At 32.7% G+C, this 12,490-nt stretch overlaps 2 protein-coding genes across 6 annotated transcripts in view; one reads left to right on the top strand and one right to left on the bottom strand.

Moving 5' to 3' along the window:
* Positions 1-12,490, bottom strand: part of LOC124635872 (neurobeachin) — a 369,067-nt gene that overhangs the window by 35,465 nt on the left and 321,112 nt on the right. The window lies entirely within an intron of this gene.
* LOC124635875 (facilitated trehalose transporter Tret1-2 homolog) overlaps positions 1-12,490 on the top strand; it is a 51,237-nt gene that overhangs the window by 22,695 nt on the left and 16,052 nt on the right. The window contains exon 1 of one of the 2 annotated variants that reach the window (XM_047171832.1): positions 8,993-9,348. The exons of the other annotated variant lie outside the window; for it this stretch is intronic. The gene's annotated coding sequence lies outside the window, so the exon portion shown is untranslated. Of the gene's footprint in view, positions 1-8,992; positions 9,349-12,490 lie in introns of those variants that run through there. 2 annotated transcript variants of the gene reach the window in all.

Genomic DNA, 12,490 nt, shown 5'->3' with positions numbered 1-12,490 from the left:
CTTTACAATTCCGGTAGGAAACTGCTCTGTTTATGGTCTAGTAATTAATATAGATGAATAATTGTCGATACACAACTGTAACATTTAATAGATCTCGATCCATAAATTATGTCCATTCCTGAGAAAAACAATAATTGAAATCCATACTGAGTGAGCTTGTAAAGGCCGATCTATTTCTGGGTCTATTGAGCCAATCTTGATTTTTGTTTCTACCAATAGAAAACCACGACGTTTGTTATTGTGACAAAGAACAATTTAAATTCATTGTAAGCTTTTGTGCAAAATTTCAAACATTTTGTTTACATTAGATCGATATCGAATTCCGGCGGAACTAGGAAACTGTTGTTTATAAACTAAACTAATTAAACACTTCATCTGATTAAGGGTCATTAGCCCATATATATTGTATTATTATCAGTCCAAGGCGAGCCATCGACCGGCGCAAGCGCAGTTCCTACTTTTACTATAAAGTCGTAAGGATCCATATTGTTGTAACCTTTTGCCTTTGCGCCACTTATCGGATTACGATACTATAATAGCAAGTTAATTATATTTAAGTGAAAATTAATTATCGATACATACGAGAACAATTTGCTTGGTAATAATGTAAGTACCGATTTATTGTTTGACTTTAGAAAAATATTTTTTGATCTCATCATAATATTTGTGTCATCAAATGACTCACTTATTGTAGACCTAGTTAATAGAATATCATCATGCGAATCTTTTACATAACCGAAAGAAGCTGACGATAGTTATTAACATCACTTTTGCATTTCACGATGATCTAAAACTCTTCAAAATGTCTAATATCTTCAATTGTCGATAACCTGCTAATTTCGTGACACTAACGCATAGTAAAATATTTGACTACATCACTATGGATACGACACTATCCAGTTAGGGCATGATACTTATTTATTTACTCTATGACACGTTTCTGAAGTCATTATTTCATGAGTTTGAGTTTTCCCAATAAATAAGGGATATGACAAACAAACATTTGAATATTTGGAACACAGCTTGTATTTTCCGATTTTAGTGTTGTGAGTTTAATCGATAAGTGTATGCGCAAACTTTTAGTAGTGTTACCAGCTCTAGTGTTATTTACTTACCTCTTTGCAATTAATTATACTTATTAGGATTTTTACCCACGCTTGATTTTGTTACGTACGTGCGAATTTTTAAATATGCTGCACGTGTGGCAATGACACGTTTATTTGGTACAGGAGACTTCACTTTCATCATCATCTCAGCCATAGGACGTCCACTGCTGAACATAGGCCTCCCCCTTTGATCTCCACAGATACCTGTTGGAAGCGACCTGCATCCAGCGTCTTCCGGCGACCTTTATAAGACTTCACACCAAACCTTCTGTACCAAAGTACAGAAAAAACCCAATATAGTTGATTGATTGAAGATCTTTGGGTTAGAAACATCCATTTACTGCTCCGGATTATGGCACTTATGTATGAACGATTTGAAAAGTGTTAGATAGCCCATTTACCAAGGAAGGTTATAAGCTACTTAGGTGTGCATAGTAGTTTCCATAGATACCAGGGAAACCGCTGACGGGAAGCCAATATACAATAATACAATTCTCGAAACACTGAATTAAAATAAATTAGATCGGGTTTTCTTGTGACTAATTATTTCTAGGTATAGAAGACCCAATTTAACGAGGAAAATTGCAAATAATACAATAAAAGATGGCTCATACATAAGCATACACTCCTTAATATAGATATCAATCATTCAGGCCGGTGACAGGTTTAAAATAGCTGAATCATTGGACCACAGACCACGACTTAAGGGTGGGTGCCTCAACTGCGGAAAATTCAAATACAAAATGTTTTTTTTGATGTTTTCCTTCAATTAATAGTAGATATGAGCATAGTCTTATCGATGGCAGTAATTATTTATGCCTTAACTCTGAAAGTTCTTTCAATTCACATGTAATCCGATTGTGATGTATTGCTGCATCAAAATTTTTTTCATATTATATTATATTTGAATTTTGAGAACTTTTAGAGTAGAGTATAACAAAGATAATTTAAGAAAAACTTAGGTAGACCATCAAGAACCATTTTATATTTAAACTAGCCGTTTTCCCGCGGTTTCACCCGCGTCCCGTGGTAACTACTGCCCGTACCGGGATAAAATATAGCCTATGTTACACGTGGATAATGTAGCTTTCGAATGGTGAAAGAATTTTTAAAAACTGTCCAGTAGTTTTTGAGCCTATTCATTACAACCAAACAAACAAACAAACAAAGTTTTCCTCTTTATAATATTAGTATAGATAACCCGCTAATAGTTGAAGCACCTTAAAACTTTTAAACCGCTAACATTGTATGGGCAATGACAAATACTTGATTCACTAGACCTGATAGTGCCATATGATTCGACCACGATTCGCAAAACTTATTGGCAAAGATTTACAACTTTATATAGGGAAAAACCCAAGTTACACACCCTCACGTATGTTGTATTAGTTACCTGTTCAATTGCTTGAATTTCCTTAATCGTGTCATTTTATTTCAATGTTTAACGAATTTTCCTGCATAGATGAGTAAGCTAATCTTGTGCCAAAATCTTTAGTATTCGTTATTCTTAATTAGTTTAAATGGTTTTATATAATTATCGCTTTAAAATTTAAAATAAGTGAAAATTACTCAATTACTCAGAATGATTTGTACCAGGACAGCATAACAAAGTAAGATTTTACGATTACAATAAAAAATGTATGTCAAGTCACACAAAACCTATAAATATGGTGAGTTATTTATATTATTTTAATAACAATATCGCCCCGCATTCACTGCGGTACAGTCGCGGCCGGCAACTTCCGACTTCCGCATAAACTTGTAATTTCTGATCGTGACTGTACAACTACTATTGTTTACACTTTCGCGGTTGTAAACAAAAACACGATATGCCATTTTGTAATCACTACATGTTTTTTAGGGTTCCGTACCCAGAGGGTAAACCGGGACCCTATTGTTTTCGCTCCTCTGTCCGTCCGTCCGTCCGTCCGTCTGTCACCAGGCTGTATTTCATGAACTGTGATAGTTAGAGAGTTGAAATTTTCACAGATGATGTATTTCTGTTGCCCCTATAAGAACAAATACTGAAAACTAGAATAAAATAAATATTGTTTTGCTCATTTTCTAAACAATGGTACGGAACCCTTCGTGCGCGATTCCGACTCGCACTTTTCCGGTTTTGTTTATAATCGCAAGTAGGTGGACGGATTCAAACATAGATTAGTTGATCCTGATGTTAGATAAATTCCTACAAGTTGCTACTTAATCAAAACCCTCTTCGTACTTTAAGAAAAAATATTTTAACAATTACAAAGAGTTATTCACAATTCAGTACACAATCAATATGTAGTAAATTAAGAGCAAAATATTATGTTCCGTCATCTTCATTTGCTTATTTTACGATTAGTTCAAAGATAAAACTGACAGTAATCAATCTGAGAAATATATTATGCATAGATACATATTTAAAACTCGGCAAACGTAGTGTAGGACGTCCTCAGGCACGGTGGAGTGATGACTTGCGCAAGACGGCTGGCAGGAGCTGGATGCGAGCAGCCGAAAATCGATCTCAGTGGCGTGCACTTGGAGAGGCCTATGTCCAGCAGTGGACTGCTATAGGCTGATGATGATGATGACATATTTAAAAACAAATAAATAAAACTGTAAATTACAGTCATAGCAGCTACTTATTTACTGAGTATTTTTAGTATAAATGCTTTTAGTTTAGCTGCAAAAATAAATGAAATCGGTGACTAAGTTCAAGTCAGAAAAAACTTATTTTCACTTCTTCGAATTGGTAAAAGCTTCAATTTGTTCTCGATTGAATGATGTGTCTACTAACCCTTGTCAATTTAAAATCATAATGATGCTTTATAGATGATCTCACTGAACCATAATAATCATCTCAATAATTTAAGATAATAGGTATAATATTTTCTAACTAAGGGATAACGTGATCAAAGTCAGCTAAGCAAAACTAAGTTTGGTGATTCAAGTTAATATAGCTAGGTATTAACTACTATAATTCGCAGTTCTATTTGCCCTTCTGCGGTTTTACGTAATGGGAAATTTGTATTTCAAAACCCAACATTGGACAATTAATTAGTGTAGGGCGTTGAATATACCCAAAGAAGATTATGTTGGAAAATATCTTGTATTTACTTAGGCATTTAATGTTGCGGAAAGTCAACATCGGAATAAAACTTATCTACTACATGATTTTTGTAAATTAAATTTTTAAGAAAAACACATTAAAGTTATTTTTTAACATATTAAAAACGACCTCACAAGGGCATAACTATTAACTAAATAATTAAACGCTGTTTTTAATTTTTTAATACATAATAGAAATTTGGGTTAAGTCATCCAAAAACGTCTACGCTATTCATTTACGTTAATAATTTCTAGAAAAGTCTTATCCATTTTTAGAATATTAACTGAAGATAGATAAAATTGCGAAAACCGTTTTACATAATTATGTGACTTTCTACCCTTATTTGGCGAGTTTATTTACAAACATAGAAATTTAACAGACGAAACATTTTACTAAATTGATAAATAATATGAGGTGATTTATTCATTGGTTTCATGGTAAACACATTTGAGCTAGTTAGGGAAAATTATTTGAGTCATCTGCTTTCATGTTTGGGAATGAAATTTAATGTAAATAGGTTATTTGGTGACATATATGTTTTAGGTATGAGGAAAATATTAACTTAACTTTTATTCAAATGAATGGTTTTATTTTGTAATTTTACCTGAAGAATTAGGTATATGCATTGTATACTTATACCTATGGAATTGTTATTATGTTTCAGTATTACATGATACATAACTAGATTGTTAAAACCAAATACTTGAACGCCACTCATCATTGAGGACTGCAGCTTAAGCATGGAACGTATCTTTGCCATACTTACATTTTCTGTGAAATACTTTTCTAGGACTTATGTTTTGTAACGTACGAGTATTTCGAAGTATACCTTTACCTTTCTTAAGAATAGTGAGTATCACAAACATGCATACTAGTGGAGATTACCACTAGGTCAATAGATAGACAGTCTATGATATTTGGGTGTTTACAAAAAGAAAGTTCAATGCGAATGTCAAGTTAAATTCCCGCAAACTGATTAGCATGACAATGATTTGAGTGATAATCTCGATCGCGAGAGATGTCGTACATTGTCCGAGACATACGCGCACTTATTGTTGTCGCCCTACTAAACTAACAATGGAGACGGTACGTATGTAGAAAGTAGCTTTAATTCCTTGGAACTCAAGTATTGAGTTTTTGATTGGATTAAGGATAAATAAAGCAATAAATAAGATTCTTCATTGACTTGCGAATAGGTAACAATTTAGGAAAAAAATGCGATTTCATCATCTCTTCTTTTTTTTGTTTAATAAGCTCATAAGCGGGAAAGGTTATTTAGAAAAGGTATAAATCACCTTCAAAAAATAAGAACACCGTTAGACCAACTCATGTTTCAATCAAAAATTATGATCTCATACATCATGTTTCTCCAATATGTCATAGCAACCAGCGGCTTACCTACAGGTACATTCATACCTATTATTATACTTACCAGTATAAGCACGCCAATAGATATTACATAGTAGTTTCCTATAGGTATCATGTTTTCATAGCCCTTAAAATAAAATGGCAAACAGACTGATGACAAAAACTATGATGCTCTCAAATAGATTCAATAATGTTTACAGTGCGCCGTAACTGAACAGTTCACAAGTCTAGACTGCAGTTACTGATTAACTCATATATTTCATACATCTATTTACCTGTTAAAAGTTACATAAGACAGATAATTAGCAGTTATTGTCGCGAGTTCACTTCCTGCGCCAATCGTTAGCGAGGGGCCGCCATTTTCTCTGGACGTCTGTAATTGCTACCACTTGTGAACGTACCATAATGTATACTTGGTTTTTTCCTTATGGCAAATGTATGTGAGTTTTTATGTATGTCAACTTCTTGGGAAAAGACTGAAAGTTGGTTATGGGAAGAAATAGTATCGCTACTAAAAATACCAACAGAAACTCTAAAGATTCTAATTAAATAAATATCAATATCATTGACGACCTCTGTGGCGCAAAGGTCACCAAGCCGGACTGCCGAACCTGAGGTCCCGGGTTCGATTCCCGGTTCGGTCGATATTTGTGTGATGAGCATGCTTGTTGGCCGTGGTCTGGGTGTTACTATATGTATTTATAAATATGTATATATGTAGCTATATGTAGTTTATCAGTTGTGTTAGCACCCATAACACAAGTTAATAAATAACTTACCATGGGGCTAACCGACCGTGTGTGAAAAGGTGTCGCGACATTATTGTCGCGACATTATTATCAATTGTAATTGTACCATTTAACTAAGCATTCTGCATTACATATAATATACATTCTTCTTATAATTTATTTCTGCTAATGTTCATAAGCGTGTAAGGCTCGCATTACAAACCGCACCGCTGGACCACATTTTACGTAACATGCGGAAACTAGTTACCTCTTCATATTAGATAACCGTATTCATGCAGTGTTCTTTTCCAGAAAACTCTGTGTACCTATAAGATTATGCTTAGAGCATTCTAAGATGCTGCGTAGTAGTTGCTACGGTGCTACGAATGTTTGAATTCCCGATAGTGGGCTACGAGGGGCTACGTGCGTAGCCTTTGTGAGGGAACTAAATTTTGACAGTGTTTAGAATTTCAGAGGAATAATACTACAGATTTTGAATTCAATGGAAAACTTACTATGTTACAATCTTAGGATTAGCAATGTTTTTTTTTTGTTTATATAGATAAAACATAGTAGTAGGGAATAACATACCAAAATTAGTGATTGAATGTTGGATTCGGTCCAATGAATGCAACTAAATAAATTAATATCTGTGCAAAACAAATTAATGGTAATGTTTTAATGTATGGTGTAAATATAGTGACACATCATTTAACGTGTAAATTATAATGAGGAATCATTAAATATAGGTAGTTAAGTAATGATTTCATTTTCCCCTTACAAAAGAAATGGCAAATTAGAGAACAATTTCATTTGGATATTCACAAAGACAGTTGGGTTTTTTTGACCTCATTAGAATAAGTGTGCTAAACCTAATTGTTGATTAGATGTTCTATTTAATATAGCTTAATTATCTATCATTCCTGAGTAATCGGACTCTACAAGTATATAGATACATTAAGATTTGTTTTCAGACTATAAACTGAGACTAAGACTCATAACATATCTACATATATGTATGTATGTATTATAACGATGGAATCAACATAGTAGAATTTTGTATATTGTTTATCTACATTATATAATTTAGAATATAACGGCTTAGGCTATTAAAAAAAAAAAAAAAACAGAATTTAGAGTGTATCACATTTAGACATAGGAACTTCGTTTGTTTACATAAGAGTTATAATTTTGTAGTCATAAACAGGTTTTGCCACTTTTTTCTAGAAAGAAAAAAAACTAACAAACGTAGCCTTGGCAATTAGGTTTCCATACAAACAAACTTAGTTAAATTAACTGATTGACCTAATCTAACCAAAACCATAGCATTTTTTTAACCGATATTTTACGTGATAACCTCAAGTTTGACTGATTCTATTTTTCCTGCGGTTTGCGCTGTATTTACTCTGGTATATTACTGAAATCGGTTTTTATTTTTGTAAAAAGATTTTATTTCAATTTTCCTCATATTTGATAGAATTTTTCACCATGACTACAAATGTACGTAGGAGGAGAGCCGGGATTACCGTCATTCCGTAAACTCTAGTGATCGGGACGGCTAAATTTAGACATCGTCATGGCTCATTCATTGCTCGTCAACTAGCTTGCGCCTGCGAATATCTTCGCAAATACATACTTTTAAAAATTAAGGCTAATGTTATTTACTAAAAGTGTTAATAGTTTTCTTCTACATTCGTAAGGTGAGATAGGCAGTTGCTCTATGTAAAACACTGATACTAAGGTGCATTTGGACTGGAGGTCGACCTCAACCTTTTTGGGAAAACGCTAGGCAGATGAGATGAAATACTAGGATAGGACATTGAGGAGTAGGTAATTTTTAACTACATGAAAGAAATAGATAAATGTTTTTTAAAGGCTTTTGCCTTATCGTTAACCTCGTTACAAAACAATTAAGTACATACTATACGTGTTACGAAATACGATCCTTAAGGTCTAGACAAGAATTTGATGTGTTTTCGGCTGCACTGCACTGTCCATTTTTTCTTTGGCTTCTAATTCCAACTGCAATTTCGATAGATAAATCAACGAGCACGAGATCAGTTTTTTAGCCGGTGCAGCTAGAGAAATATAACATGTGAAAATCAATATACCAATATCATCTTCTTGAATTAGTATTTTGAGGATTGACTTAGAAAAAGTATTTCCAGCAATTATTCTAAATATTAACATGTTTGTATGTTTATTATTCTCTTATCTAGATGTATAAGAAAAAGCAGGGATATAACATTGGAATATTTGGCTTCAGTTAAAACTAGTTCCAGATATCGAACTGTTTACCGATGTGAAGTTAAAATTAAATAATGTTTATGATACGGACTGCTCTCATATCGACTGCGACGTACATTATGTTGGTGCATGGGAACACAAACAGATCATTGTTTCTACAAGCAAACGTCATGGAAATAATTCTCCAAGATTTCACAATAAATCAACGTTTTCAGTAGACACGACGTTCATCAGAGACTTTATAAACAAAGACGGTATAAGATAACTTGGGATGTTTATAAGCATTTTGGTCATTTTCTTTATATTTGGCTGTGTGACAGATGATCGTTTCCGCAGCACCTACGGTCCTATGATTCGGCGCACACAGTAAAAGTTATGACAACAATAATGCGTTATAAAACACGCGGCGACGACCAAAAGCCGCTTCAGTTGGACGGAGCCGCGGCAAGGTCAAGAGCACGTGGACTATTTCGAAAACAGTCGATCGCCGGCCTGAATCGCGATGTGACATACCCACTATTAACATAAAAAATATACAAAAATACAAATAATATTATTTTGGAAACGGAACAATTTCTAGTGTTCTCAATTCGAAGGCGCGTGAGTTCGCACGTGCGGATAAAATTAAACAGCTTCGCGCGGAAATAGTTTTCACGCAGAACCACTGTGTCCGGACAAAAGACAGTTTGTGAGGAAATTCTTGTTGATTTTAAAACAATCGTTTATATTATAATCTGAGTAAATTGTGCTGGATATCACGGGATACAAGGAGCTTCGAGTAACCGAGCTTCCCAGGAGATACGGAGTGAGTATTGCACGTGGATATTAATCAATTATTTTAAATACGTGATTATTTATTTTTTATGTGTCATGGTATTTTTGCACGGTATATTAATAGATCTTAGATATCGAGATTATTTCTCTTGGGTATTCTAGATATTATTAACGATATCTGTACAGTGAAAATGCAATCAATATGTTTTTTAATTAACATTTATTAAATAAATAAAGAAAAAACAATGTGAGATAATTTCCAGTGCGTGTGATTAAACACGAGAAATGCAAACATACACAGTAGATATTGTTTGTAGTGCACTGTGTAAATACGCAAGTTATTGTCAAAGGCATAACAGAAATAAACTGCAATTGTCTACTGAACAAACAGACGTGCGACAATTAATGCATTTATTTAAATTAATTAAAATTTACCTAGTACATGCAAGATGTCACATTTATATTCTATGACCTATGCATGAATTTTACAGAAATAGGTCATGCTTATTTTTCGTGAAACTATACTATTATACTATATTGTCTAATTCTTCTCACATGATACATTTTACAGACTCATAGGAGGAAAGTTGTGTAATACCTAGGATTAAGTATATTATGTTATCTCTATAATTCTAAGGTTTGAATATTTTGACAAACTTCTATTTCAAGTCAGTCTAAACATACTTACGCGAATCATAAAATTTGCGTCAAGCGTATAAAATGCGTAGACGCAGATGAGTTTTGACAAGTGCGTTCAATATGAATTAAGGCTAACTGAGAGACACTATTTTTTCTCTTTTTGTATGTATGTTTATTATAAGAAAATGTTAGATAAAACAAGAGAAAAGCAGTAGTTTAGTGAATGTGAGAAGTAATTTCATTTGGAGCAATTTATCACGCGCAGTCACGGATACACGATCACTACGATAAACAGTTACAATTTAATTCACTGTTTTTATTACATTTCGCCTTAAATATCATTAATATATTTATGAATAAAGAAAGATTCTATCACACAGCTCACGAGAACTATTTCTGCCTGTACAAACTTTTGGCTTTACCCTGTAAAATAAAATTTGATTGAAATGGCACGCTATGTTAGTAGAAATGCTGAAGAGGCTCGTCGTTATAATTGTTAATTAGTGATACACAAATAGATGTATAATTACTATTTCTAAATATTAAGAAATAGTAATAGAATTACTGTAGGTACACTGGATTTTTTATTGTACTGAAATTACTGTTTTTTGTTTCAAATAAAAGCCTTTTGTTTGGTCCCATTCTGTAATTAGTTTATCTAGGATATACAAAATATGAACTGTCCAATTTCCCAATGTGTGCCATTGCCAAGTAACATTATTTTTATTAACGTGGTGTTTGCAGCAGCTTTTAGCGAATACAATTCATTAAATGTATGAAGAACAAAGAGTTTACGATGTGGCAATTATTTATTTTCTGCCAGGAAAAATAAATCACTTTCTAATCTTGTTTACCATACGATATTAATTAAATATCGTGTTCAAGATCTCTACAAATAAGGGGCCAACATATACATTTATAATCAATCAAAGAAAAAAAATACAAAAGTAACTTTATCATTAAAATATCAACGATATTGCAAAAGACTCGACCTACACATAAGAACATACATACGTAGTTCTGAACTATAGGCATAACAATCAATAAATACGCCTATAAATTCATGTTTCCCTGGTACCATCTGAGTGGAAAAGTCGATATATTTAATTTACGATATCAATGAGAACATCACATTACTACAAACAAATACGATAAAATAATATCAATATTATTATATTGTAGATATGTAGTCAGTATAAACTAGATCATAACGTCTTATTTATAACTACGAGTATTCAAAATGATTAGCAAATGTCTCTACACGGGTGCGCTCAGAAACTGCTGATCACTTCCTGAATTTAACTTGTAAATTGCATATGATGATTGAATATAAATTGTACTAAGTATACGTGCATATAGTGTATTTATAGAAAATATACGAGTGATATAGAAATTGGTATATAATTTGCAAGCATCTGCATTATGAAGCTTTCATATCTACATATATGAATATAATAAAGAGCAAACTGTTTGTTTGCACCCTAAAGGCTCTGACAGTTCTAAACCAATTTGAAAAATTCTGTCACAGTTGGAAAGCTTCGCTCTTTCCGAGGCTATATTTTACCCCGGTACGGGCAGTAGTTTCCACGGGACGTAGGTGAAACAACGGGAAAATGGCTAATTCTAAAAAAAAAAGATAACTCGTAAACTGAAAAATTATAATATTTATTCAGGCCACGAAAACATGTTCAATGTTTTTTTACATGTAACCTTCAAGTCGTTATATTTCACTCATGAAAGAATTCAGCAATACCCCTGAAAATATAACACAATGCTAACATTGTTTACATTTATTTTTTATCATTTGTTTCGCCTATCTTAAATATGAATCTCACATTATTTAGTTTAAATCAATAGGGCTTTGACTGATAACAGACGTGTAATCTAGGACTCCTATGAATTCGGTAAATATTCGTTAAACTACAAATGTTTATATCATCACTTGTCGTATTGATATTTAAACTTGGCTATTATTTACTTGCCATATTTTTTATTGCCTTAGAAATGTTATAATGTTACGTTAGATTAAAGATTAATAATTAATGTTATTTAATTTGTTTTTTTTTTTTTTTTTTTTTATAAATCAATCACTTTTCAGAGCCTTGGCTACATACCAAATTAGTTACAATATAAAACAACGGTAAAATTAGAAGATTGCAATGTAATGGAAATGTAATTTATAGTTTCGATTGCTAGGTAATTTATTGCTTAAAAGTAATAAATCTTGAAACAGCAAAGCTATTAAAAAAACATTTAACTACGTATCATAGTTCTGTACCTAGTTACTAACCTAACTCGCAGACGTTTTCACAGTAAATCAAATTACAGTACTGTTTATGTAAACTAGGAGTTATATGTTCAACAATAAGTGAATATATCAAGGTAGTTAATTGCTTGACAAAGTTATCTTTTCAATAACTTTACCAAGCTATACTCAGAGATATTATAAGAATGAACCAAAACCGATTTGAGAAATGATTTCAGTGTTTTGTAGCCCATATATAAAGAAAGGCTTTTTTTAGGGAGTAAGAAGT

This window comes from Helicoverpa zea, chromosome 13 (assembly GCF_022581195.2).
Source record: "Helicoverpa zea isolate HzStark_Cry1AcR chromosome 13, ilHelZeax1.1, whole genome shotgun sequence".
Lineage (NCBI taxonomy): Eukaryota > Metazoa > Arthropoda > Insecta > Lepidoptera > Noctuidae > Helicoverpa > Helicoverpa zea.
This window is presented reverse-complemented; position numbering and strand designations above follow the sequence as displayed.